The following is a 23,827-nucleotide window of genomic DNA, read 5'->3' as shown; positions in this document are numbered from 1 at the left end:
GTGCTTGGGGCCGGGTTGCGTCGGCCAACATGGCGGCGCCCTTTCCGCTCGCGTCGGAGCAAATTTTTCATGGTCGCTGCAGTATTAGCCAATTTCATTGCCAATGAATAGTGCAACCGCCTTTCGCTTCGCTTTATCTCGCTCAAGTTACAAAGAATGACTGGGGGGCTCGCCCCATTTTAAAGATCGTCCCCGATTCTGGCCATTTCTATCCCTTAAACATACGCGGTAACCGTTGACATGGCAACGGTTACCGCGTACTCTAAGCTTAGGGATTAACGATGTATAGTATCGTTGTGATGACAATATGCCGCGAATCTGTCTTGCCTGGGGTTCATGCGCCGTGGCCTTACAGCGATACATACGGTGGGGATCTGCCGGCCCCAGTTCCTGCAGCCTGTCGAAGCTAGCTGGCTCCTTCCGGTCAGACTTTTTGAAGAAGCGGTGGTCCCCTTGCCTCATCAGCTTCAACTGGGCACGGAGGAAAACCTTGGAATTTAGCTTTCCTGGTCGATGTACAGCATGTTTTAGGAGAAAAGAGAACTGTTTTTCTGACAGTAAAATTAGAATACATCGCAGAGTCTCCGTCCAAATGTAACTCTAACGTATTCGGCCAGATACCTGAGTTTTTGATTGGCAGTCAGCGGAGCCCGCAAATTATGGACAAGAATGGCGCCTTTTACTGAGAACGTTCTCTATTTTCTCATTGAAGGTTTACGAAAATCGGAGAACTTAAAGTACTGAAACTTTTGCAGCTGGCCCCGACTGTTAGCTTTTCTACAAAATTTATCGATCTAACGTCTCACGAAAAAGTAAACTATTCGTTAGCCCCTCATACATATCGCGCTCAGATTTACTGGAGGGGTGCCCGATAGTGCTGTATTTATCAATATACAGTATGAATACATGAAACCTCCCCAATCAAAAGAAAGATAATAAAAATTTATTTTTTTCTACAGAAAATAATTGCTAAGCCGATTTCTAATAACTAAGGTTATTTTGGAGTTCATTACGATTAAAAAAAATCAGTGGAATGGACAGAAAATATGGTTGGCTTAACTATTGTTCACTTAATTTGGCCCAAATAAGAGGCATAATGACACACAATATTATTTAAGAGGACATACAAAACATAGAAAAGGCACGTTTTTAATTTTTTTTTTGTGATTTGCGCAGGTTGGCCAATATTTCCATAATTTTAGTGAAAGCTTCCACCACATTCAGGCACCTCTGTAGTGCATTCTAGCGCGATACGTAAAAACAAAAAAACGATTTGTGTGGACCGTTCAAAGTGGGATTGAAGCGATTTAAAGAGGCGTTAACGATACCCGTTATCGGGGGTGTCGGAAGAGCCCACAAAAAGTATCTATTTATCAGCGAATCTACTTGCGGCAGTGTGGTAAAGCCCTTCCTCTTGCGAAAAATCGGGCGAACGCAGCAGGTCCGCTCGCTCCGGTTCCTCTTTTCGCGCATTGGTCTTAGCAACACTAGCTCCTCGTTGCAGAAGCAATTGTAGCTCGCGCTCCATCCTTGCGGAGCCCGGTAGAAAACGCAATGCAGAGCGCACAAAAATAGAAAAATATTGGAAATAACTAACACGAAAGTATGAGAAACATTGCTTAGCACCGGAGGACAAGTAGCAGTACCGCGAAAACTAGCAGAACGGCGCGCTACTGCGCAGGCGCTTCGGGCACATGAGATACATGGATCAAGAAATATAACTACTTTTGCAATGAAACGGCAGCTTGCTCTACCTAGCGAACAATACCTAACTTTTTTTTTAATCATGATGATTACAAATTTGGCATGCCAATCCTGAGAGAGAAAAAAATACAAAAGTAATATATTGACATAATAGAGAGTTTTAGTAAACCGTTTTCATCTTCCGCTCCGCTCTGAGGGTGCCAAACTGCGCATGCGCGGCCCGCTTCGCCGGAATGGAAAGCGGAGGTCAAAAAACGCGTTTTAGTAGACCGTATTTCTTTAGCGTAAGAGCGTTTTGAGCGGGTTCGAAAAATTTGCTTGCGTAGCCCCACAAGTGGATGTTTATAGTACTAGTAAGACAAAAAAAATCTAAGCGTTAATACCAAGAGAGTAAAAGGGAGCGTGATTGTAGAGGTAGTAAAAACGAAGGCGACAATAATAAACACAAAAGAGTAGACACACACCCGAAAATATATTAAGCTATAAAATATAAATGCAATCGTTCCACCTTGTGTGCAAGTGAAGCCGAAGGTATAGACGCTTTACACACGCGCCAGATTACAGCCGCCATTGCTGACCTTCTTTTGTCCTATGGAAATACCGACCCACTGAAACGGGTGTTGACGAGCTTCCAGAAAGGCCAATGCTGGGTAGAAGGACGCAATAGAATTTAAGATGGCCATAACCTGGCCTGCTATGGTAATGATGAAGTGAAGGAAATTCAGTAGGAGGAAACAAAAACTGAAGGTCAGTTATGGCGGCGCCCATGCACAGCTGCTGCAAAGCGTCTATAAGCATGAGCATGTTGCTCTAAACGGTACCTGCACTGCACGAGCGCGCGTGCTGGTCAAGGACGCTGAAAGGCCGGCAGTCGCTCTTGTAGCTTCTGCTCCACTCGAATTAAAAATGAAACAGAGTTACTTATTCGAAGTAGAAAAAGGAAATAAAAGGACGAAGTTTGCTCATTGCGAGTACATTATTTTGCGAAGTACGAGTACAGTGTTCCTCAAGGCTAGCAAGGCATCAGAACGATGAATCCCCGCTGTTCTCAAGGAAGGAGACTTCTACTAACTAGATTAAGCTGGCGAGACATCGAATCTATGATTCGTATCCCTCGTGCCATCAAGCGCCGAAGCTTCCTTTCCGAACGCGGTTTGCTGGATATTTCCAACGAAGAAGAGAAACCCTTTAGGAGGCTATCCCGCTTAAAGAATGACCTGGCTGCTCTGCAAGCGGGCCTCCAAATACCAGCACCCGACAGCGAGACGCTTTCCATGGTTCTTCCTCGACTGGCCTATCCCAACCGTCTGTTCGTACTTGGATGAGCGTTTGGACGGAACTTGTCGGTGTTCTGCATATTTGTGAACCTCATCGTCGGTCACATCAACGAGAGGTTCGGCCACCTGCTCGCTGACATAAACAAACATAGGTGGTTGACCCTGGCAAAACTGGAGCTGTGCTCGCAGGTAAGACCCTGCATGGTTTGTGTAAATTTCGCATTTCCATTGTTTCTAGCACGGCTGCTCTGTCTGGTGAAAAGTTGCTTTTTTCTATACACCAAAGGTGTACATGGGCAGTGTCAGGACAAGTCACGACGTGCGCGTTCGTAATCTGTGAGTATTAGTAGGCCACCTTTATGAGCCCTCTTTGCTCTACTTTATGCTCTGCGAGAAGCATCGTCCCCACCGCGCATGCGTGGCCCGCTCTGAGTTGGAGCGTATAGTTAGCGGAGTGAGCGTGCCCTCCGCTTCACAAGTTGTAGAGCGGAGTGCGCTCAGCGTCCTTAGCGTGATCGCTTAGATCTCAAGATGGCTGCACTTTCTCAATACGCGTCGATGTTTTTCACCGTGACCCTAGCTTGAAAGAGGTCGAATCAAGAAGTAAAGCGTACGCCCCGCGCGTGAAAAGTAAACCATTCGATTTGAGTTCTATGTAACACAAAACAGCATAATCAAACAAAGTGAACGAGTATCACTTTGCAACCAGCACGGCGTCGGTAAAGTGGTCGCGTTTTTGTGGACGTTCTATGGCTATGCAGTCAGATGTACGGGTGCGCGTGCTTGAACGCCTATTATACCTGTGCATGCGCCCTCCTGTCGAAAATGCCACTGAAAGCTGACCACGAGTACAGCGCTCGCAAGCTGCACCAAAGAAACCATTCCCTCTCAGCTTTATTTATTCACACTCGCTCGCAACTTTTGAATTGTTTAACTTTCCTAAGGAAATGTTCGCCTTGGATTTCCTTGGTAGATTTAGATAATAATAGAAACTTGAATTCAGCCTTTTTAAAAGTACAACCCATGGTGCCGCTAGTCTTCGAGGCCGCCTTATTTTGGCCAAGTGTCTAGGGAGCAAGAGGGCTACGTCATTGTTTGTCGCGGATGCGAGTCTAAATGTATTAGACACGAATGCTGCGTCAATACTGAATATGAGATCGGTTCTAGTCACAAGTCTCGCACTAAAAGCGATGCCCAAAATATGGCGGCCGAATGCTACCCGGTGGTGTTTTGAAAAGAGTTACCAATAACGGTCGAAACAATATTCCACCTCAATTTATTGTCTGGTGAAAACCAGGCAGGCATAAACAATGCAAAATTTAGCAAACACAACCCTGGACTTCTAAGCAATAGTGGTAGATTAGAACAGTTTTCAGAAGTTTCGTTTTTAATTCCGGCGTAGCGGGCCTCGCATGCACATTTGACGGCCTCAAAGCTTAGCAGAATTTAGGAACAACGATATATATATGTTAGTTTACGATACCAAGTTTTTTACAATTCTACAATGGAAATACGCTTTATCTTGGAGGAGCAACAAGTCCCATATCACAAGTTTTGGTAGTGTTTAAATACTGCCGTGTTGTAAGAGTGTTTTTCTTTGTCTTTTTTATTAGGCCGTCAAGGACAAGGGAACACCCTGAACAACTGTTGGGGTTTTGTTGACCGCACAGCATGCCCATATGCCGTCCATCAAAAAAATCAGAAGAAGACCACAAGAGGGTGCCCGTCGTGAAGCACCAGGCAGTGATGTGCGCAGACGGCATAATTTGACGGCTGGACGAAACCTACAAAGACCATGGGCATTTTTTTGCTTGTGTAATATTAGAATGCATAAAATGATCACAGAAAATCATATTCAAGCTTTTGTACTGAGCGAAATACCTGTCCAACTGGGCTGAAAGGCATCTAGAAATATTTTAATAAAAAACGTTTACTAACGACTCCCATTTTACTTCTCAGATGTGCGTGTGAATGTTGCATCTAACCAAATTACAGTGTTACTGTTGAATTTAGCATTGTAAGAGTAGACTATGTTGCATGGCCTTCTATTGCAAGAAAAGAACGTAGCACAAGTGAGGCAGAAACTGGGCAGGAGCTTAAGCTGAAAAACGCACTTTCATAAACACACAAAAGAAAAAAAGAAGTGTATAGTCAAGCAAAATGGTTTCATGTCACCCCCAAGGCAGATAGATACATACACTGCGCTCCAGTGTTAATACGAACACGAAAAAAATCGCTTTTATTTGCAGTTTATTTCTTTGACAGCTATTGAAAAAGCTGGAAATTTGTCGCTCAGATTAGTGCCCCAAACGAGCGCTTTATTCCACACCAATAGGCAAATGTCAGCCCCTCGAATTTAAGGTGAAAAATGAAAACAGGATATTGAATGCTCCCGCTAACAGTGTCGCGCAGTGTACATAAGCACCAAGGCACCATATCACAGACCGAAGCATACAAAGAAGAAAAGACTCATTTCATTGGGGAAAAAAAGTAGAGATATAAATGGAGCACTCGCTTTCGCTAATTTTCACTGCCTTGCTGCCTAAAGTAACCAAACAAAATATCTGTCCGTTTGCGGACTGCTTTAGTCTTTGGTCTTTAACCTTTATTTTTGGCTCTGGAGAGCCGCGGCACCGCGGAAAGCAGCAGCCCGTACCACCGAGGCCCGCGGTGCCGCGTCTAGGGAACATGGTAATGTGATGAGTATAAACGTGCAAGATGACGACGACATGGGTTGTTGGTATTGGGGAGGGTGGCAGTCCGATTCGCAGAAGTCCAGACTTCGTGGAGGCGGATTGGGCGGGTGAGCAGCGAGCTACGAGGATCTTGCACGCCGTTCGATCAGTGCATGAAGGAGCACTAGGAACATAATGGCGCTATTGCTCACTGGGGTCCACTGGGGTCAAAGAATCATGCTCCAAGGAGGTAGTCGAGCCGAAGTAGAAGCTGCCGCCTCCGAGGAACCGAGGCCTAGGGCTCAGATTGAGACACCGCCGTCGCCCGGTGTGTCATCCTCTCAACGTCGTCGTCGTCATCTCGCGTAGAAAAATCGAGCCCGCCGGCTTAGACAAGGCAGCACCTGTTCCCACCGTTCAGGGGCCGTGAAAGGATTGCGGCCAGCGATTTCTCGAAGCAGCCAGAGGTTCTTGACCACCGTGAAACGTTTTCTGGGGGACGCCTTTTCAAACAAAGTCTGCGCAGCTTCTTAGTGCAGTGAGGTTCATAACGGTCAAGCGCGCTCCCAAGCATGATTTCAAATAGCAAGCACCCACCTTTCCAGAAAAGCACCATCTACTGAACCTTTACTGAGAGTGGAACGTGATTCTCAAAATGGCGACGATAGCGGAGCTGACGCTACACGCTCAAATCCCAGAGCGGGTCGCGCATGCGCGATGGCGACTCCGCTTTCCATAGAGCGGAGCGGGAAACCGAAAACGGTCTACTAAAACTCTCTAATAACATGATGGTATATTGAATGCGTTAGACAACGATGTAATACATAAGGGTGGCTGAGCTTAACTCAATTTTTGTTGCTTGATGTACTCTTATTTCAAGCTAGAGGTAGGTAATACCGCGCTATACGATTAGGAGGTGCCGACGAAAAGCGCCGTATGTGGTTCGGCGACCTTACCCTTGTCCTTCCGACAGAAAAAGCGTTCACAAGACGCTACGATTACGCCCGCAAAAACGCCGTAATTTTGTTGAGAAAGCCACCTATGTGTTACGGACTTTAGGCGTATGTACGTCGGACGTGACTTGTAAAACGGTTGAGCGTAATGAATCCCTTTTTCACGCTTAAATGTTTCGCAACCTCCAAGCATCGAAGGTTTTACACCAGTTTACTGGAAACGTCTAAAATATCTTGGCTAATGAGGCTAATCAGGATAATACCTGGGGTTTGCGAATCTTTGAAATCATAAAAGAGAAGTCGGAATCAAAGTATAAACATTTTTTTAAATCGCTTCCTTTCTAACAAGGTGAATTTACCAGTCGTTTTATTTGCAAACAGGCTAAGCAAGTTGTCTGTGCACCAGTCAACTTGCTGGTCCAGCCAACTGGTTTGACTGTACCTGAGTTAAAAATCAACGCTTATGCAGCTCTTGTATTCAATTCTTGCGTCGTATTGTACTGACGTCTTAAGCGAATTATTGTGTGTTAGTTTATACAGTCAGACGTTAATCTGCCCCAGGGGCACCGTTACTAGAGCAAAACCTCAGTTGAGAAACTGCAACAAAAACTGCTTTATAAAAGTGGCATCGATCCGTACGGAAGAACTGAACTAAAGACCTTCTCAACGCCGGCATTCGCACCTCAGCGCCTCTGCGGGAACTGCGCTGTTGCATGTATTGCTTGCCCAAAGTGCGTCTAGTGTCTCAGCTATAGATTAGCAATTTAACCAGTGCGTTGCAACCTAGCCGAGAGTCTTTAACGTGCGCCATGCAGTAGTGAAACACGACCGCAAGCCGCTACGATGCTTATCCAGATCGAAACGGGCAGAGGTGGCGATTGAACTGAGTAACCACAAGACCATCATTAATAGAGAGTTTTAGTAGACCGTTTTCGGTTTCCCGCTCCGCTCTATGGAAAGCGGAGTCGCCATCGCGCATGCGCGACCCGCTTTGGGATTTGAGCGTGTAGCGTCAGCTCCGCTATCGTCGCCATTTTAAGAAGTACGTTCCACTCTCAGTAAAGGTTCAATAGATGGTGCTTTTCTGGAAAGCTGGGTGCTCGCTATTTGAAATCATGCTTGGGAGTGCGCTTGACCGTTATGAACCTCGCTGCACTAAGAAGCTGCGCAGACTTTGTTTGAAAAGGCGTCCCCCAGAAAACGTTTCACGGTGGTCAAGAACCTCTGGCTGCTTCAAGAAATCGCTGGCCGCAATCCTTTCACGGCCCCTGAACGGTGGAAACAAGTGCTGCCTTGTCTAAGCCAGCGGGCTCGATTTTTCTACGCGAGATGACGACGACGACGTTGAGAGGATGACACGCCGGGCGACGGCGGTGTCTCAATCTGAGCCCTGGGCCTCGGTTCCTCGAAGGCGGCAGCTTCTACTTCGGCTGAACTACCTCCTCGGAGCATGATTCTTTGACCCCAGTAGACCCCAGTGAGCAATAGCGCCATTATGTTCCTGGTCCTCCTTCATGCACTGATCGAACGGCGTGCAAGATCCTCATAGGTCGCTGCTCACCCGCCCAACCCGCCTCCACGAAGTCTGGACTCCTGCGAATCGGACTGCCACCCTCCCAATACCACCAACCCATGTCGTCGTCATCTTGCACGTATATACTCATCACATTACCATGTTCCCTAGACGCGGCACCCCGGGCGTCGGTGGTACGGGCGGCTGCTTCCCGCGGTGCCGCGACTCTCCAGAGCCAAAAATTAAAGGTTAAAGACCAAAGACTAAAGCAGTCGGCAAACGGACAGATATTTTGTGTGGTTACTTCAGGCAGTAAGACAGTGAAAATTAGCGAAAGCGAGTGCACCATTTATATCTCTACTTTTTTTTTCCCCAATGAAATGAGTCTTTTCTTCTTCGTATGCTTCGGTTTATGATATAGTGCCTTGGTGTTTATGTACACTGCGGGACACTGTTAGCGGGAGCATTCAATATCCTGTTTTCATTTTCACCTTAAATTCGAGGGGCTGACATTTGCTTATTGGTGTGGAATAAAGCGCTCGTTTGGGGCACTAATCTGAGCGACTAATTTTCAGCTTTTTCAATAGCTGTCAAAGAAATAAACTGCAAATAAAAGCGATTTTTTTCGTGTTCGTATTAACAGTGGAGCGCAGTGTATGTATCTGCCTTGGGAGGTGACATGAAACCATTTTGCTTGACTATACACTTCTTTTTATTTCTTTTGTGTGTTTATGAAAGTGCGTTTTTCAGCTTAAGCTCCTGCCTAGTTTCTGCCTCACTTGTGCTACGATCTTTTCTTGCAATAGAAGGCCACACAACATAGGCTACTCCTACAATGCTGAACTCAACAGTAACACTGTAATTTGGTTAGATGCAATATTCACACGCACATCTGAGAAGTAAAATGGGAGTCGTTAGTAAACGTTTTTTTATAAAATATTTCTAGATGCCTTTCAGCCCAGTTGGACAGGTATTTCGCTCAGTACAAAAGCTTGAATATGATTTACTGTGATACTTTTATGCATTCTAATATTAAACAAACAAAAAAAGTGCCCATGGTCTTTGTAGGTTTCGTCCAGCCGTCAAATTTTGCCGCCTGCGCACATCACTGCCTGATGCTTCACGACGACCACCCTCTTGTGGTCTTCTTCTCATTTTTTTTGATGGACGGTATATGAGCATGCTGTGCGGTCAACAAAACCCCAACAGTTGTTCAGGGTGTTCCCTTGTCCTTGACGGCCTAATAAAAAAGACAAACACTCTTACAACACGGCAGTATTTAAACACTACCAAAACATGTGATATGGGACTTGGTACTCCTCTAAGATAAAGCGTATTTCCATTGCAGGGTTGTAGAAAATTGGGTATCGTAAATTAATAAATAAACATATATATATATATATATATATATATATATATATATATATATATATATATATATATATATATATAAAGGAATATGTGCAGATGAATGAACCGTACTTAATCCAATGAATCAAAGAATCCAAGTTTTTCAGGAACCCGCCGAAAGCCAAAAAACGGCGGAGCCAGGATAGTTCCTTAATTCTGCTAAGGTTTGAGGTCGTCAAACCGTGCATGCGAGGCCCGCTACGCCGGAATTCAAAACGAAACATCTGAAAACTGTTCTAATCTACCACCATTCCTTAGAAGTCCAGCCTTGTGTTTGCTAAATTTTGGATTGTTTATGCCTGTCTGGTTTTCACCAGACAAAAAATTGACGTGGAATACTCTTTCGACCGTTATTGGTAACTCTTTTCAAAATACCACCAGGTAACATATTCGGCCGCCATATTTTGGGCATCGCTTTTAGTGCGAGACTTGTGACTAGAACCAATTTCATATTCAGTATTGACGCAGCATTCGTGTCTAATACATTTAGACTCGCATCCGCGACAATGACGTAGCTCTCTTGCTCCCTAGACAGTTGGCCAAAATAAGGCGGCCTCGAAGACTAGCGGCACCATGGGTTGCACTTTTAAAAAGGCTGCATTCAAGTTTCTAGTATTTTCTAAATCTACCAAGGAAATCCAATGCAAACATTTCTTGAGGAAAGTTTAACAATTCAGAAGTTTCGAGCGAGTGTGAATAAATAAAGCTGAGAGGGAATGATTTCTTTGGTGCAGCTTGCGAGCGCTATGCTCGTGGTCAGCTTTCAGTGGCATTTTCGACAGGAGGGCGCATGCACAGATATAATCTGCGTTCAAGCAGGCGCACCCGTACATCTGACTGCATAGCCATAGGACGTCCACAAAACGCGACGACTTGAACGACGCCGCGCTGGTTGCAAAGCGATACTCGTTCACTTCGTTTGATTATGCCTGTTTTGTGTTACATAAAACTCAAATCGAATGGTTTACTTTTTACGCGCGGGGCGTACGCTTTACTTCTTGATTCGACCTCTTTCAAGCTGAGGTCACGGTCAAAAACATCGACGCGTATTAAGTGCAGCCATCTTGAGATCTAAGCGATCACGCTAAGGACGCTGAGGGCAGTCCGCTCTACAACTTGTGAAGCGGAGCGCACGCTCACTCCGCTAACTATACGCTCCAACTTAGAGCGGGCCACGCATGCGCGGTGGGGACGATGCTTCTCGCCGAGCGTAAAGTAGAGCGAAGAGGGCTCATAAAAGTGGCCTACTAATACTCAAAGATTACGAACACGCTCGTCGTCACTTGTCCTGACACTGCCCATGTACACCTATGGCGTATAGAAAAAAGTAACTTTTCACCAGACAGAGCAGCTGTGCTAGAAACAACGGAAACGCAAAATTTACACGAACCATGCAGGGTTTCACCTGTGAGCACAGCTCTAGTTTCGCCAGGGTCAACCACCTATGTTTGTTCATGTCAACCGAGCAGGTGGCCGAACCTCTCGTTGATGTGACCCACGATGAGGTTCACAGAACTGAAGAACACCGACAAGTTCCGTTCAAACGCTCATCCAAGTACGACCAGAGGTTGGGATAGGCCAGTCGAGGAAGAACCATGCAAAGCGTCTCGCCAGATTGGCAACACCCTGCGACGGTTTGTCGGGTGCTTGTATTTGGAGGCCCGCATGCAGAGCAGCCAGGTCCTTCTTTAAGCAGGATAGTGTAGTGGTTATAGCTCGTCGCTAAAATGTTGTGGTCGCTTGGGGCCATTACGAATGGGTGGAAAGAGACAGGGAAAGCTAAGATAAAGACAGCGCCCCGAAAGGCCTGTAGAGATGCTGGAAAGGCTTACATTGCCGGCGCGTGGGCAGCGGGGTGCCGAGGTGCGGGGCCCAAGGCGGGAACCCCGACGAAAGGAAGAGACGTCACACCAGCTCGGAGTTTTTGTGAAGACTGTCCTTATTTTCAATATCTACATCAATCAGCGCGTGCCGCTGTCAAGCACGCGGCGCGCGGCACCATCTCAAATTGAGCTGAAAACGCCATCTAGATTTTTTACAGCACACTACATCTTCTCCTCCCTTAATAGAAGAATAAATGTTGGATAATTTATTAGGGAAGAGAAGGAAACAGCTTACTCCTTAAAGAAAATACAAAGTTCACGCACACACAAAATTCTTACCAACCAATCACTAGAAGCAAAAATAATTGTGAAGTGGTCGGAGAAAATAAGGATAAAGAAATACATTGGAAAGATACAATCATAAATGATACACTTTGTACTATGTCGAGCACTTTTCAGTCAGACTGAAAAGTGCTCTCTTCACTGCAACGAAAAAAGTCACTGGCGAGTCCTTTGAAACACGAATAACACTTTCACCTCTGCGAGTGAAATGAATGACTAGACCTTAGAAACGTAACAAATAACACTTTCCAAAAGCTCACGGTTTGACGAGTCATTTGAAACAAAGATTAACACTTTGACCATAACCTCTATGTATATAACATGGAAACATGAAAATATACCTAAGGCAGTTCATCCAAAACTTCCGTGTCCATGACATGGAAATTTGACATTTGAAGACATGTGAAAAATGCAAAAATAACGATATGTTCACATCTATCCCATAAAAATACAGTGCACACTATGAAATTGCAAACCACTATGACTTAAGTCCCAAAGTTTTTAAGGAGCGTCTTTGGAGTACCTATCCACTTGAAAGTCTCGAAATTTTGCGGGAAGTCGTCTACGCCGCGTGGGGCGTTGTGGTGGAGTGTGATATGTCCTTGGTGGTGTGTCTGCACCACCGTCACCTGATGTAGAAGTCGATTCTTGGGTTGCCTCGGGACTTGAATCCAGGTCTTCTGCTAAACCAGGAGCCACTGAAGGCTCGGAAAGCGTGGAGGTCTTTGGCCCAACGGAGTGCAGGGACTCCGCTGAGACCGTTGCGGAGCTAGATGACGGCAGCTCGCCCCAATACCCGAGTCCCAGTTGAGATGAACTTGATGCGGTGCTCAATATCGCACCGCTTGTAGGAAAGGAAGGTTCAGGACCCTCTTGGAAAGCGAGCCTGGAGGCCTCTTGGAAGAGTGCAGCCGGGGCAGCCGGCGGGACTGGTGGCTGGCTGCTGGCTTGGACTGGTACAGCAGCGCGGAAGGCCGCTTGGAGACCGGAATCAGGAACGGCACCGGGGACTGCGGTGGCGGGAAGGCCACCGAAAACCACCGCATCTTGCACGGTACAGGGTACCACGGAACTGGTGCCGGGTACACCAGGGACAGGAAGGGCACCGGGTACTACCGGTACATGGGCAGCACCAGGGACCACAGCTACATGGGCTGCAGGAGCCGTATGATGAGGAACGACGCCTGGCACAGCAGGATCATGGGCAGCGCCAGGGGTCGCTTGACTATAGGCACCAGGCACCACAGCAATATGGCCAGGGCCGGGTGCCGCAGTAGCATGGGCGGCCACAGGGGCCGCAGTGGCTTGGACGACCTCTTGGGCCGTCGGAACAGGACCGGCATCAGGGGCCGCAAAAACAGGACCGGCCGCAGGGGCAGGAACGGCAGCAGGGGCCGCATGGACAGGAACGGCAGCAGGGGCCGCAAAAGCAGGAACGGCAGCAGGGGCCGCAAAAACAGGAACGGCAGCAGGGGCCGCAAAAACAGGAACGGCAGCAGGGGCCGCAAAAACAGGAACGGCAACAGGGGCCGCACGGACAGGAGTGACGCTGGGGGCCGCAGCACGCAAAGTTGCAGGTGCCGGACCCTCAGGTGGCACATGGCCCAGGCTTATAGCTGGAGCCGCATTAGTTGAAGTAGGTAATATGTCATCATCCATAAGCCACCACGGCTGACGTTGGGGTGGTTTCAATGTTGTACGTGTCATTTTGTCTGCATTCCATATGGTTCCATCATCTAATTTATATGTGGCTGGCCCAACTTGTTCATGTATATGTTGCGGTGGAGCATATTTGTTGCGCATTTTCCCTCTAATGTTAGGTTTGAAAACCTTTACTGCTTGCCCAGGAGCAAAAACAGGGTGCTTGACTGCTCGCCGGGCATCTGAATACTGTTTCATCTTCATTTGATATGCCTTGACTCTATCAGGAAGCTCTTCCTGAACGACCTGCGGAGGGACGGCGGACTCTGGGGTCCCTCGCCCTTGAAGATGCAGTCGCGTCCGGTGGGTGCGACCGTGTAAAAGAAAAGCTGGCGTTTCTCCAGTCGCGGCATGGCGTGTACTCCTGTATACCCCGAGATATTCTGTAATGGCTTCGGAAAGCGGACGATGTTGGACGATAGCCAACTGAATAACAGACTTAAGGACTCTGTGGAATCTCTCTACCTGTCCATTAGCTTGGGGATGGTAAAGGGATGACTTCACATGTTTGATGCCATGAGTCTTCAAGAAATCGCTGAACTCCTTTGAAATAAATTGTGGACCATTGTCTGTCGTGATCTCTTGCGGCAAACCCTCGCGGGCAAAGACAGACTTCAAAAACTTAATGACTGTAGCAGTCGTGACGTTGTGGGCTGGTGCCACTTCAGGCCACTTACTGTGGTAATCTACCAGTGTAATGAAAAACCTCTCTTGAGCTGGGGCTCGTTCAAAGGGACCTACTATATCCGTGCCCAGTTTTACCCATGGACGGTTGGGGAATTCAACTGGTTGAAGAGGTGCTGGAGATGCCTTTGCAGGCTTATCTGTCGACTGACATACCGAACAGTTCTGCACTTTCGTTCTGACATGTTGACTTAAATGCGGCCACCAGTAAAGCTCCTTGATGATACTGGTGGTGCGCGAGATACCTTGATGGGTTTCGTGAGCTACATCAATCACTTGATCGCGGAGAGTGGACGGAACCACTATTTTCTCTCCTTGGAACAACAAGGCATCGGTGACTGAGAGCTGGTCTCTTACAACGAAATACGGCTTGAATTCTGGAGGCATCTTTTCCTCTGAGGGCCATGTGTTTGAAAGGTATGTCATAATAACTGGTAATACAGGATCTTTTAGAGTTTCTTCCTTGAACTCCTTCTGTGTGAGACATGCACAGACAATTGAAACAACCTCTTCTTCAAAAGACGTACCTTCTTCGGTATCTGGGACCGGAAGGCGAGACAGAGCGTCGGCAACTACGTTGTCGCCGCCTTTACGATACTTCATTGTGAAATTATAGTTGAAAAGTCTAGCAGTCCAACGACTGATGCGTCGTGGACGAACACCTGTCCCTTGAGTGGACATTAGTGTGACAAGGGCTTGATGATCTGTCTGAATTTCGAAATGTCGACCCCAAAGATAAACGTGCCATCTCTCGCAAGCCCAGAGGATTGCGAGAGCTTCTTTCTCTCCTGCTGAGTACTTCCGCTCTGCTTCGGAGAGAGAGCGGGAAGCGAAAGCAACAGTCTTTAGTTGCTTCCCATGCTGCTGCTGGAGAACAGCACCTAGTCCGTAATTGGACGCGTCTGTGGAGACGACAACTGGAAGATTCGGATTGAACATTGCAAGAATGGGAGCCTGCTGAAGGCAGGACTTGACACTTTGAAAACTGGCCTCTACGTCGGTCGACCAGACAAAAGATGCGCCCTTACGCAGAAGCCTTCGGAGGGGTTCTACCAGAGTAGCACAATGGGGGACAAACTTACTGTAGTATTCTACTAGACCTAGGAAGGCCTTCAACTGCGAAGGTTCCGATGGAACTGGAAAATTTAGGACCGCGTCTATCTTCGACGGAAGGGGTGCTAGACCCTCCGCAGACAGACGATGACCAAGGAATGACAGTTCAGAAACATTGAAAACGGCTTTTCTATTTAGTTTCATGCCGGCCTCTCTAATACATTTGAGGACTTGTCTGAGATTATTATCATGTTCCTTCTGGGAGGAGCCATAGACAATGATGTCGTCCAGATAAAACTGGACTCCTGGACAATGTTTTAATATCTTGGACATGACCTGTTGGAAGGCCGCTGGTGCAGACGCCAGCCCGAAACAAACTCGTTTGAAACGAAAAAGCCCTTCATGGGTAATGAATTCTGTTAAGTCGCGACTCTTGGGGTCGAGACGGACCTGATGATAAGCAGACGCAAGGTCTAACTTAGAAAAATGGGAAGCTCCACTGAGGGAGTTCAGAAGCTCCTCGATGTGCGGAAGCGGAAAAGAATCAATGACGACTGCCTGATTTGACGCCCGCAGATCGACACACATGCGAATTCCACCGTCTTTCTTCTTAACTACTACAATGGGGGACACCCATTCCGACGCGTTTACGCGCTCGATAACGCCTTGGCGCTCGAGCTTCTGAATTTCCGCACTGACGGCATCACGCAACGTGATGGGTAAGCGGCGAAGTTTAGCCTGTACCGGCGGGACATGGTGCCGGACAGTGATTGTGTGAGTTTGGTTTTTAACTAACCCTAACTCAGGAGAAAAGAGATCCTCAAATTCTTCAAAACCAGAAGGTAACTTAGATGCATCGCTCACCGATGAAGGTTGCAAAGATGGTCCCGACGTCGACGGATTCCTTGAAGGCTGGTCTCCGAAGACGCCTCTACTGGAGTAGTATTCAGACGATGTGGATGGCTGAGTGCCGTGAACAGAGGACAATGATGAAGGGTGCTTGCAGGGAGCACTTGAAGGACGCGGTGGAGGACTGGGCTCCACCGTACATGGGGGCTGCGGGACTCCAGCCGACTTTACATGTCCCGGGATGGCCGAGCGAGGATCAGCTGCATTGACATGGAAGCACTTGAGTGGCGCGCCCGATAAAATTAGACGCAGTCCATGCACGGCATCTGTCCCAAGCAGGGATCGGCCATTGCGAACGATGTAAAAAAGAATGTCGGCGGAGCGTTCCTTGAAGCTGACTTTGGTCTGGAAACATCCCATGACTGGAATCGACCCTCGGAGGTAGTGCACAAGAGTGCGCGGCGGTTTCCTTAGCCGGATTTGCTGCTTGAAGTTGATCTTGTTAAACATGCTCTCGGAAAGTATTGACACTTCGGAGCCAGTATCAATGAGTAAGGGTAATGTAAATCCATTCACCTGAACATCAGCGGTGAAATTCCGTGGGCGACGGTCCGCATGTCCTTCTGGGAGGACCTCCGGGGATCCGACGGTGAAGACGTTGTTTGGATGTTGTTCCCCCTCGTCGTCGTCGGGAAACGTCACGACTCTATGGATCGGCGTCTGGTTACGGCCAGGTCCAAGCCTCTCGTACCGGCGACCGGCGGCGCGGCCTCGTCCCGGCGGAAACGCCAGGCGACGGGGGTCGATGACTTCAGACGACGAAGACGAACTTCGGCAAACATTTGAAAAGTGGCCTATCTTGCCACAAGAAAAACAAGTCATTCCGGACGCTGGACACTCCTCACGCGGATGGGGTCGGCGACCGCAAAAGTGGCACGATTCCGCCCCGAGCCCAAGAGCGCGCGCGCCCGGAGGAGCATCCCGAGGCACTCGGCTTGTAAAAACACGGGTGAGTCCACGCGACTGGTGGCGCGGCGAGAAGGAAACCTTGGAAGGTGAGGAGGAAACATTTGCGGGGGAGGAGGAAACGGCAGGAGGCCGCCCTCCATTTTGACGTCGCATGTTCGAATTTGACCTCAACTGGCGGCCATCTTGTCCACGGCGAACGGGAACCCTTTGTACTGCCTCAACGGCCTGTGTCGACTCGGAACGCGGAAGACATGATGAAATTTGGCGGTAACGATCGCAATCTCGAGCAGCCCGTTCGAACTGTTGTGCCAGAAGCACGATACGTTCGAGGCTGGGTAGTCCAGCTTCCGCAGACTGTCGGATTACCCGATCTTGTACCTCCGATGATAATAATCCAGCCAAAAAAACTTCCGCGATGCGGGTTTCAAGAGACTCTCCAAAATCACAAAAAGAGCCGAGGTGCCGTAGGGCACCAAGGTACTCAAGGACACTTTCTCCCTGCGACTGGACGCGGGTGAGGAATAACCTCCGTTCGACAACAACATTCTTTTTGGCAGCGAAATGCTGATCAAGCGCCGTCATAAGAACGTCAAATTCGGAAACGATCTCGCTATGTGCGAGGGCCGTGGATGGAAACGTTGAAACTATTCTTTGGCCTTCGAGACCAAGCAAGGACCACAACAACGCGCGCTTACGCTTCGGCGAGCTTTCATCAGCCTCTAGGACTACAAGATAATTTAAAAACGACGCTTTCCAATTTAACCAAGGCTGCACAGGGGCACCTGGCGTGGGAAGAAATGGTGGAGGTGTCGGGAAAGAAGCTGTTGCCATTTTTTTTTTTTTTTTTGAACTTATGAATGAGTGAAGCCAATGGCTACATACGCATATTTGATGGACAAAATATCTATTATATCTATTCACTTCGCCTTTTAAAGTCAATTGGGATGTACTACATGGACATGAAACATAGCGACGCTATCGTCTACTATGGCTATGGTTGGGAGACCAAAGTTGAAAACGAAGGTGAAAATCCGAAAAAATTCCACCGAAATGGAAACGAGACAGTTTCTCCGAGTCTCGGAAAATTAAGAACGACGCTTCCGTGCGGTGCGCACTACTTGCATGAAAGAAAAAGAACCATTCGAACGGCCGTTACGGCGTTCGAAAAAAGAACAAAGGATGGCGTTACGCCTAACCCTACTGGCGTTCGGAATGGACCATTGCCGCTCGAAACGGAACGTTAAATGTCGCTATGCATCGACAGTATTTTCATGTACTACATATGCAAAAGATGTGGTGGATGGGAATATTCAAAAGGACCTCCTTACATTTCGAACGTTCAAATATTTCCTAACACACAAAAGAAAACTATACGTGCCGGTGCTGCCACCACTCATCTCCGGCACGGAGTCTCACATAAAAAAACTCACGAGGGCGAAAATGGAAAAAATGCAAGAAAAAACCTCGTCGCCAAAATGTAGTGGTTATAGCTCGTCGCCAAGATGTTGTGGTCGCTTGGGGCCATTACGAATGGGTGGAAAGAGACAGGGAAAGCTAAGATAAAGACAGCGCCCCGAAAGGCCTGTAGAGATGCTGGAAAGGCTTACATTGCCGGCGCGTGGGCAGCGGGGTGCCGAGGTGCGGGGCCCAAGGCGGGAACCCCGACGAAAGGAAGAGACGTCACACCAGCTCGGAGTTTTTGTGAAGACTGTCCTTATTTTCAATATCTACATCAATCAGCGCGTGCCGCTGTCAAGCACGCGGCGCGCGGCACCATCTCAAATTGAGATTTTTTACAGCACACTACAGATAGCTTCCTAAAGGGTTTCTTTTCTACGTTGGAAATATCCAGCAAAACCGCGTTCGGAAAGGAAGCTTCGGCGCTTGATGGCACGATATTTTATAGCTTAATATTTCTTCAGGTGTGTGCCTACTCTTCTTTGTTCATTATTCTCGCCTTCGTTTTTACTACCTCTACAAACAAGCTCCCTTTCACTCTCTTGGTGTTAACGTTTAGGTTTTTTTGTCTTACTAGTACTATAAACGTCCACTTGTGTGGCTACGCAAGCAAATTTTTCGAACCCGCTCAAAACGCTCTTACGCTGAAGAAAAACGCTCTACTAAAACGCGTTTTTTGACCTCCGCTTTCCATTCCGGCGAAGCAGGCCGCGCATGCGCAGTTTGGCACCCCCAGAGCGGAGCAGAAAATTAAAACGGTCTACTAAAACTCTCTAATGCTACAGTGTACTAGAATACCGGGTAGCGTTTGGATTGGCGCGAATCGACAGTGGAAACTTGTGAGGCTGCGCGTGGAGAGAACAATCGCGGCGCTGCAGTCAACAGGGCAGCAGAAAGTCGCTGCAGCCCGCACGTGCCATAGCACGTGTGCCTGCACGCTGTGCACGCGCAGAACCACCACCGCGCTGACCCTACTGCCGATGCACTGGTGTCGACACCTATCGCGATCTACACCAAACACCTCGCAAAGAATATTGTTGTGTGTATATTTTTACAGCCGTAAGTTAGTCTACATCAGTGGGCGTTCGGTGTCTCAGCTGTATAGGAGCGATTTAGCCAGTGCGGTAGAACCTCTAGCCTGGGTCTTTAACGTGCACGACGCAGTATTGATAAACGACCGCATGCCGGTACGATGCTCATCCAGATCGAAACGGGCAGGGTGGGTATAGGGAGTATTCACTGGCGGCCATATCCGTGTGCGCTGCTGCTGAGCGCGTGCTGACGGCGAGCTTCCGCAGTCCTTTTGGTGCGTGCATTAAGCACCATCAAGGTTGCGGTCTTAGCAGGCTATTAATGTGAGCTCGTTCTGAGCATGCGCTCTAAACATCGCCCTCGAATATGGCGCCCAGTGAATACCTCCTATAGACCCATAGCTATATTACGCAAGCATCAAGGAGACTGTAGGGATTGGTGTTCCACGCGCTGCACGTGCTGGCCTCAGCAGTAGTAGCAGCTTTTCTAAAGAAAATACCTAAAACAAATGACATCTGGCACGCGCGTTCGTCAACGATTTATTTTCGTTATTTACTTCAAATCTTTTATACGGGGAAGGTGTGCATGTGTGGTGCGTGGAACACCAATCCCTGCATTCTGCTTGACGCTGGAGTAATACAGCTAATTGTCTATAGACCTTTCCAGAAAAGGGCTGCTGGCCGGTTTCATTTTCAGTGTTCGTGCGTATCGCGCGTGATTTGCTCGCTTTCCGAAGCGACGCACACGCGCGTGCTGAGCTGTGGAGATCGCACGCTGAGCTGTGGATTTGTAAACATCGGAAAGGTCTATTGAACCCAGGATCCCTGGGCTCTGCAGCGCCAGTTTTCGCTCCACATGCTCCGAGCTTGTGTGCACTAGCCCACTCGGTCACCTATCCCCCTACGCCTCACGCGAGCCGCTCCGGCCCCAACACTACCATGTGACACTCCTCCGTTGACAACAGTGATCAAAGTGATGGGAAGGAATTTAAAGGGCGTTTATTGGTCTAGTTGATTTATGCTCAATATATTGCCATGGTCAGGTAATTTCTAAGAATGTTGTAGTGAGTACATTTGACATTCTTCCTCCTGTGCTTTTTTTCACCGTGTTGAAGCAGATATCTGATATTTTTACAAATATATACCAACAATGGAGTGTGAAGTGGGGCTTGTCGGTGCATACTGGTAACTGAAAAAGCTAAAAAAAGACAAAAGGCCAAGTTGTCACAGGGTACAAAGACAGCGCTGACTCACGACTTTATTTTCTTTTTCTTTTTCAAGACAATAAAGCAATAAAAATAAAATCAATGGTAAATTCATGACTCATATTTTATTCGCCTACACGTTCCCGGTGTTTGCGTTAGCACAGAGACAGTTACGATGTTGAATAGTGAGCTTGAATTCATTCCTAGAATGAGAACTTATGTGTTAAAGTCGGGGTGTAGTTCTCAGAATTCTTAAATATATTAAATATTGTGTTACACTTTGTTTTAAATTTTTAGTGGCTGACTGACGGCGTGTTCTTCTGTAAATGAGTCTTTTTTTCCACTTTACTGCTTTTACGTCTAGAAGAGGAAGAATAAAACGCTGTCGTGGTGATTCAGTGCTACGTTTCAGTCTTTCGTCTACTTGTCCTTGTGTCTTTATTGCGTTGTTTTCTTGTGTTAGCAATGTAAGGGAGCGGCCTGCCGTATGCCTCACTCCGCCGGTGAGAGCGATAGTTCTACTCTAACCCGCAGCGCCAGCCGTGGCGCTCGTTACCGGCGAGAGAGGAGCAGTCCGCCCCGCCCGGTGTGGCTATTTAGATTGTTTTTCGTGACGCGGCAAGTCTCAATTGAAACGGATGCCAGATTGCATGAATGATATGAAAATTTTGTGCAGAATGAAAGCACGCAATTATTTCTGCGAGGAGCTCACTCAGCCGCATTCAGCTGGCAGTATGAGCGAATTGTCGTTTTCTTGTTCTTGTAAGTGTTGCTCCGTTTCTATTACCACTGTAATATAGGAGTTATGGTTGAATATAGCTAGGCCGTATAGTTTTCGGTTTTAATCGACGCTCGACCATGCTCGATCTGTGCGTTTTATTTATCTTTTTATGACAATAAAAAACGGTTTCCTCGTGCATAACTTTACAGACATAAACTTCATTGTTCACAAACAGATAAATGGAGTCATATAGTTCACAAGCGGAGTACAGTTCGGAAAAGAGGCTTCGGCGAAAGCCTCAATATATTCTCTATAGAGCTGTTTAGGTCAACAACCCGGTTTGTCAAAAAAAGGTTGGAGGAGCTTCCTGAGAAAGAGCTCACAGAGCTCTTCGCTCTGGTCAGGGCGTAGAGATCATATACTAAATCTAGAGGAAAAGGTCCGCCATTTTCCCATACATTCTGGCTGCCGCAAGCGGCGGACCATGCAGGCAGACCCTCTGGGTCCCAAACACGGTTACATCATCAGAGCAGTTTCGTGAACTTCAACAATCCACGAACTTACCGGTGGAAAAATACTCGCGTTCCTTTCGAAGGTTTCTTTTTGCATAGCGCGCAGATGTACGGCCTCGCGTTAACGCTAAACTAAACCATATACCCGGCTTCGCTGGTGGGGCGCGGCTGGGCGCGGTTGAGGAATACGAAACTGCGCAACCACCAGATTTCCGAGATTTCGACAGAAGGGAAGTTAATGCAGCGTAATGACTTTATTGCTTTTTATAAGCGTTAGAATAGCTCAGAATTTAGTTTACAACGTTAAATTATCACCGTTTATATTGCTGAGAGTTTACACTCTTCGCGTTTACCGCGTTTACCATGGCAACGTTGCTTTCTTTCTCTCGTGTTCTGTCGCTCTCTTTCGCGATCGTTCACTCGGGACCCAGGATGTCGGCGCACGGGATTTGCCACTCCTCCTCACCCACCTTTACCCCCCTGGGTCAGGGTCTCTGCAGTTAGTCCACCACATCAGCGGGCAATCCATAACGTGGGGAAGCACAGCGCACAAGAGAACCTCGCAATTCCGTTTGCAACGGCGAATATTTCCCGACTGTAGAGCCCTCTCGACAAACGTGCAGACGAGCTTGCACAGCCAGATAGCTTCAGGTCGTAGATAGCTGAGTCTGTCAGACAAGCCGTCGTGAGTGAGCAAAGAACCCTCCCGTTTATTCAGACACCAGCGAATATATACAGATGATACGGGTCATGTGACCAGTGATATCAGTTCTTGAGGAATCGGCCCGTCAGCGCGTCGGCGCGTTATCAGGATGACATCACATCTTCCCCCTTTACTTTAGGTAAGAAAACATAACTGATGTGTTCGCACTTGTTCTGCAAACAGCTATCATCAGCAACAGGACAAAGAAGGGCGCGCGCTTGCTGAGCGAGGCCCCCGGACTGAGGCATTCGATCCCTGGTTCCCGACTGCAACGGCCATAGGCCAGTCTTGTTCCTTTTTCTTGTATATATTACACATCAGTAAGCCAACTATGGCTGTTCTGACATAACAATTGGCGACGAGGGAAACTCACGACCCACCGGACACCCTGCCTCGACAACGAATGCCCAACAGCGCAACGCCATGGCCACGCCTGAGTTTGGTCGCATTCCAGAGTTCGACGGCAGCTCCAGCTCGTGGAAATCGTGGTACGGGCGGCTGCAGTTTTTTTTCGAGGCTAACGATGTAAAGAACGCCTCGAAGAAACGTGCGCACCTGCTCACACTGTGCGGGGCGGAGACCTACGACGTGGTCTGCGCGCTTGTACAACCCAAGCAGCCAAGCCAGGTGACCTTCGACGAGATCGTCATACTTCTGAAGGCTCACTTTGACCCGACCCCTTCCGAAGTCTTCAGCAGAGCACGCTTCCAACGCCGCGACCAGGAGGTTGGCGAGGCGGTCAGTGCTTACGTGACAGCCCTGAAGAAGCTCGCTGCCGAATGTAACTTCGGTACCAGCGCAGATCAAGCGACAAACCCGACTGTCCTTCCCCTGGAAGTGATGCTGCGGGATCGCTTCGTGTGCGGCCTACGGAGCGAGCAAGTGCAGCAGCGCCTCTTCGCTGAAAAAGACTTGACCTTTCAGAAGGCCTTCGACTTCGCTGAGAGCAGAGAACGCCGCGGAGGATCAAAAAAAGGTGAAGTCGGAATTCAAAGACGTGCACAAGGCAAGTGCAACTAGCTGCCAGACACGGAACCAAGATCGGCCCAGGAACCGTCCAAAAGCTCGGAACGCTCAACGCTGCTGGCGGTGCGACGCACAACACAGCCCGGACACTTGTAGATTTAAGACAGCCTCCTGCAACTCCTGCAAGAAAATTGGGCACATTGAAAAGGCGTGCATCAAAAAACGAAAAGACTCGGACAACTCGCACAAGAACCACAGCATAGAGCTACCACAACACA

General features: G+C 48.1%; 1 pseudogene; it reads right to left on the bottom strand.

The window, feature by feature from the left end:
• Window positions 1-12,842: 12,842 nt before the first annotated feature.
• On the bottom strand, window positions 12,843-16,826 carry LOC121836663 (annotated as a pseudogene).
• Between the last annotated feature and the right edge of the window lie 7,001 nt (window positions 16,827-23,827).

This window comes from Ixodes scapularis, unplaced genomic scaffold (assembly GCF_016920785.2).
Source record: "Ixodes scapularis isolate PalLabHiFi unplaced genomic scaffold, ASM1692078v2 PGA_scaffold2__306_contigs__length_199485367, whole genome shotgun sequence".
Classification (NCBI taxonomy): Eukaryota; Metazoa; Arthropoda; class Arachnida; order Ixodida; family Ixodidae; genus Ixodes; species Ixodes scapularis.
This window is presented reverse-complemented; position numbering and strand designations above follow the sequence as displayed.